At 37.0% G+C, this 6,000-nt stretch overlaps 1 long non-coding RNA gene across 1 annotated transcript in view; it reads right to left on the reverse strand.

Annotated features, from left to right (window-relative positions):
• LOC118146914 (uncharacterized) overlaps nucleotides 1-5,744 on the reverse strand; it is a 336,502-nt gene extending 330,758 nt beyond the window's left edge. Inside the window, exons 1-2 of the long non-coding RNA XR_013525346.1 lie at nucleotides 5,705-5,744; nucleotides 3,663-3,841 (exon numbers count right to left, since the gene is read on the reverse strand). This is a non-coding gene — a long non-coding RNA (uncharacterized LOC118146914). The remainder of the gene's footprint in view (nucleotides 1-3,662; nucleotides 3,842-5,704) is intronic.
• Between the last annotated feature and the right edge of the window lie 256 nt (nucleotides 5,745-6,000).

Raw genomic sequence — 6,000 nt, forward strand, 5'->3', positions numbered from 1 at the left:
GTGCATCTGTAATCTCAGCTACTCAGGATGCTGAGACCTGAGAATCACTTGAACCTGGAGGCAGAGGCTACAGTGAGCTGAGATAGTGTCAGTGCACTCCAGCCTGGGTGACAGAGTGAGACTCCATCTCAAATATAAGTACATAAATAAATAAATAAAATACGTGCACAATGACATGTTACTTGAGAATAAAAATCATTCAACAGGAAGGAGATAGAAAATGTATATAAATATGCATATCTTAATTCAGGGTACAAATTCTATCAATAAAATGCTGAACTAAACATTTATGTTTACTTTTGGAATTCTTTACAAACCACTCTTGCTCTAGTAAGCTGTCACCCTCAGGATTTTTCTTAAGTAGCTATTGAGACAACAACTAAGAAATTAGGCAATGTATGTCTTTAGACTTGCCAGTCATGTTGCAGGGGAAAGGCTTTATTCACCATTAATATACAAGATGAAAAGCAGCCAGAACAAGAGTGGCAGACAGGCTTATACATCAGGAGAGAAGAAAGAGATGATTTGGCCAAAGTTCAGTCCCTTGGCTTATCTTTGAGCCAAGCATCATAAAGGCTGCCCACTGCATCCCTGATGTGTTGCCTCTGTACATCCAGCACTGCCCTAATTTACATTGACTCTGAACACCTGTTCCTGATGATGACAAGTAGACTGTAGCTTTGCAGATATCTTCTCTCTAATTTTGTATTGCATAAAAAAGCTGCAACGTGAGTTCCAGCATCACTGCAGTGTTAGGATGAGTCTATTAACATGCTTGCTCCAAAGTTTACATCTTTTAGTGATTTTCATCTTTCTTAAGAAACCCAGATATATTTTTAACAGCCTTATTGAGTAGAATTGAGTAAAAATCCTGCACATATTTAATGTATACATTTCAATGGGTTTGGACATATGTATACACCCAAGGGTCCATCACCATAAATAAGGTCATAGACACATTCAACATCTGCAGAAGTTTATTTGTGTCTCATGTGTGTGGGGGTGTGTGTGTTAAGAACACCTAACAAGAGCTCTACATTTGAGCAAATTTATAAGTGCAAAATACAATATTGTTAAATATAGAGTACTGTGCTGTTCAGTAGACCTCTAGAACTTACTCATCTTGTATAACTAAAACTGGGTACCAAGTGAACAACATTCCATTTTCCCTCTCCTCAGACACTGGAAACCACTGCTTTATTCAAACCAGAGGTATTTTCAATTGCTGTTATTGAACACTGTGACAAAGCTGAAAATTATAAAGCCATGTTGGATTCCAAGACATTTGAGGACCATATATAACATACTGAGCTGATATAGAAATAGATGTATAGTCCATTGTGCCAGACACACACCACACTCCATACTTGTTAGCTGCTATTCTTACCATCAATAAACCATTTTTAGCCTTTAAATTTTCTTCAAGTACTTCCCACAGTACATCTTGTACTTCTTTTTTAAAAAAAAGGTATTATTGTGCTCTAACTGCTCCACTTCGCTGATCTCTAATAAAATGTTTTCAGGTAAACACTGTGGGTGCTGCCTGACACAGATTGCAAAGTAAAGAAATTCATGTTCCTTTATTCACGTCCATAGCAGTTACCGTGAGCTTGAGACTGCCATTACTTTTTGAAAACTACAGGACAATTGACATAAAATGTTCTTAAATACTAAAATTAGTTTGTAAGTTATATGTAATTCTTAGTGTGAGTGTGCCTCTCATTTGCATTCAAAATGTTTAATTATTTTTATCCATTAATAAAATCTTTATGATTTATCAGAATACTATCATAATTACTTGGAGTATATTAACTAAATATCTGTTTATACATATATAATGTGATAGGTATATAATTTAATAAATAATATATGAGGTAGATATGGAAATTTGGACTTTTCCAGCTTTACTGAATATAATAATATTAATTATGTGCTTTGAGTCTAGAGAACGAGTTTTGTTATTTTTATTTTCATTTTCTGTCTTGTAGAAACTAGCAGAGTTCTTGCACAAAGCAGATGCCCCTAAAAATATTGATTTAAGTAATGATTAATTAGTACATGAATTCCCCTTTCTCCAAGGGCCACTGTAGGAGAACCAAGGATTGATAAAGATGTAAACTATATTTTACCATGAGCTTAGACATTTGAGAACAAATATTTTATTATCTTAATTTAGAAAAGAATTATAATGCTAACACACACACACACACACACACATTTTAAAAGTCCTGGTGATAGGCCTGGCAAGGTGGCTTATACCTATAATCCTAGCACTTTGGGAGACTGAGGTGGGTGGATCATCTGAAGTCAGGAGTTCAAAACAAGCCTGTCCAACATGGTGAAACCCTGTCTCTACTAAGATTACAAAAATTATTTAGGCTTGGTGGTGCATGACTGTAATCCCAGCTGCTCGGGAGGCTGAGGTCGGGGATCACTTGAACCCAGGAGGCGGAGGTTGCAGTGACCCCAGATTACCTCATTAAAAGAAAAAAGTCTTGGTGACCACAGAAAAGCACATACCTGATGAAATAACTCAGAACAATCCACTATCATGTATTCAAATTTACTTTGAAATCATCCTTAGGTAAGTAACAGATTATTTCATCTTTATGAAATGGATTAGATAAAAATGTGATAGAATCATTGAGCTAAAAATAGAAATAGATTTTCTTTGATATCTTGATATAAAGGATTTTTGACCAGGTTAAAAAACTAAGCTTATAAATGTCCCTTAGCTGTAAGTAGAGCTAGATGCCCTCTCAAGGCCATAAAGTTCTTTTCATGTCAATACTCTAATAAGAGGGTTAGCATGACCACTTATTACTCTTCCTTCCTTCTTTCATCTATTGAATCTTTAATTTCTACCCATAGACATTAGTTTGTTTAATACTTAATTTATTTAACAAATATTTATCGGGTATTTATCATAGGCACTGAAGATTCAGAAGATTGAGTTCCTGTCCTCAAGAGGCCTATAATTAGAAGAAATAGACTTATAAACATGCAGTTACAACTCAAAAAGAAAATGGAACTATAATATACACAACATAGTTTCAAAGCCAAAAAGAAAACAAAGCTAGCTTTGGGGAAAAGCATAAGAGAGGACAATGGGTGGTAGGTGAAACCTTCCTTGAAATTATTCACCTCTATTTAAAAGTCACAATCCCTTTCCGAGAGCTCCTCAAGAAGAGTAAAACTAACCTGGTAAACTTGAAGAGAGCTCGAGTCTTCTCCACACTCCAGCATCTGCATCAATAAAGTATCCAAGCCTAGAAAATATATCTGGGTTTCTTATGAAAGATGATCTCCAAATTTGCTGCAATCACAACCTCCTATCATTCTAGAACGGCAGGGAAGCAGGATAAATTACCCCTCCACACCTGACAGTCTTCAAGGAATCACACAGTTTTGCAGCCACAGGTGGCTGGAGAAGGCTCCCTCCGAAAATTTGAGTTCCCAAGGTATTTAGAAAATTTTGAAGAGGTAGCACACTGTTTGTACACACACTTGTAAAATAATTATAACAGAAGCACAGCCAAAATCAAATGAGGGAGGTGGGGAGATAATCAAAATGTGCACAGAGAAAAACCTTGCACAAAGGGGAAGGGCTATTCTGTCAGCAAGGGTGTCTCTGGTGGTGCAGCTGAAAGAACTGAGCTTACCATCTACAGGTGCACACTGTGGGAGTCATTGGGGGTGAAACCAGGAGCGGGTGTAATCACAGCTCTAAATCCACGTGAAGCTCATCCTCCAGCACGCTTACCCATCTGTTAGGCTGTGGCTTGTCTATTTCATTAGCACTTTCTAAGAGCACAGACTTTTCCCCTTTCTCCAAGAGCCACTGCAGGAGAACCAAGGATGAAAAGAAAACAAAGACACGAAGAAGTTAACAAGGCATATGTCCTTTGAATTGGAATCTTGGTCTTTTTCTCTTATTGACAACATTGATTTAATATTTGTGTAAGGAGTTAAATATATATGTGTGTCTGATCTATCATCTATCACCTTATAAAATGGAAATTAAGCAAACTTTCAAGATCAGATTAATTTTGTTAACTTCCCTTTTGCCAATGGTGCTTTTAAAAAATATTCATGTACGCTGTACTAAAAGAAATTTATTAGGCTTCAAATCAGGTGGCAAAATTGCCATACTTAATAATTTTAAGCTAATTTTGAGTGCACCATGAATCAGAATGATCTCACACAGCTAATTTCAATAAAGCAACTGAAGGCAAACTAAGGTGCAGGGAATTACAGAACTATGTGATTTAGTTCATCAATATTTGCACTTTCTGGAATTCTAAGGATAGCTACTACGAATATCTGTGTGCATTCGAATTATATTTTTCGAAGGGTTGAAGACAGAGCAGAGTACAGTTGGCTGGGCCATCATGGCAGAAGTTTTTATTTATTATCGATAAGCCCCATGTAGGTGATAGTGACTGTGCAACCTGCTTTAAAAAAAAGCAAAATAAAATACACATTAAAAGATGAAATGAATGTTACTTTTACCATCCGTGTTAGAGACACTGACACCCATTAGCAGAAATCTAGTTTCTCTTCTGTTGTGGTAATGACAAAATCTTTTTTAAATTCTGTCATATATTCATTCATTCTTTCATTTGATTATTTACCAATTGGTTATTGAGGGCCTACTATGTTTCAGGCATGACTTGGATCACTGTACATTTGAAAGAAAAGACAAAGTTCTTTGCTTCAAGAATTTTGTTATCTAATGGGGAAAATAAATACATTTTTCAGACTATTACATTATAATCTAAGTGCCAAAATGAAGAGGTGTATATGTTGCAATAAAAGGGACAGAAGAGAGAGTACCTGGCACTGTGCTGGGGTTGGAGGAAGTCAAGGAAAACTTTAATCCAATGTCACTTGGATTAATACTTCAAAGTGGGTGTTTCCAGGTGGTTGCATTTCAGAAGTGGAGCTCACATGTCTAATAGAGGGATCGCCATGTGCAATGAAATGGCAGGGTGAGAGTATGGGTCAAATTCGCAGAAGTTCAAATGTTTGATATAAACAAGAGAGAAAGGAGAGGAGGCTGTTAAAATAGGTAGGTCACAAACATTGAAAAAACTTGAATATTTTTCCAAAGAGTTCATATTTACATTATAGACTATAGCAGCCTCTTGGATAATTAAAAAAAAAAAAGAAATGAGTTTTAGAAAGACTGCTATATTAGTTTTCTAGCGTTGTTGTAATAAAATACCCCAAATGTAGTGGCTTAAAATAATAGATATTTATTCTCTCACCATTCAGGCTGCTAGAACTCTGAAATCAAGGTGTGGTCAGGGTTAGGTTCCTTCTTGGAGGTTCAGAGGGCAAATGCCTCTCTCCTAGCTTCTTGAAATTCCTTGACCATGTCAGCATAACTACAAACTCTACCTCTGCCATCACATGGAGTTCTCCCTGTGTGTCTCTGGCTCTATGTCCAAATTTCCCTCTTCTCACAAGGACCCCACATTGGAGTAGGGCCTACCTCAATCCATTGTTTTCTCATTTTAACTTGATTGCATCTGCAAAGACCCTATTTTCAAATACGGTCACATTCACAAGTAATAGGGATTATATCTTTTGTTCAACCCACAACCACCACTGTTGAAGCAGGAGAATAGGGTCTGGAGGCAGGGAATCTAAGACCTAGTCATGCTGACTTCCTAGAAGTGAATCAAAAGGAAAACCTCACCTCTGCACATCCAAGTAACAAAGGGATCAGACGCTACTCCCTTTACACTGTGGTAGCAGAAGAAACATGAAAAGCATCTCTGATTGGTTCCCTCCCACAACCAATCAGACTAGTTGTTGGCCAAGTCTTCACGTGTAACTTTGTAACTTCGGTCTATGATTGGTCACCTCCTGGTTGCAGGCCACTCCTTTATTTAAATGCAGGGTATAACCAAGTAACCAATGGGAAACATCTAGAGGGTATTAAAACCCCAGAAACTTCTGTAACCAGTGCTCTTGAGCCACTCCCTTGAGCTA

Source organism: Callithrix jacchus, chromosome 13, assembly GCF_049354715.1.
Source record: "Callithrix jacchus isolate 240 chromosome 13, calJac240_pri, whole genome shotgun sequence".
NCBI classification, from domain to species: domain Eukaryota; kingdom Metazoa; phylum Chordata; class Mammalia; order Primates; family Cebidae; genus Callithrix; species Callithrix jacchus.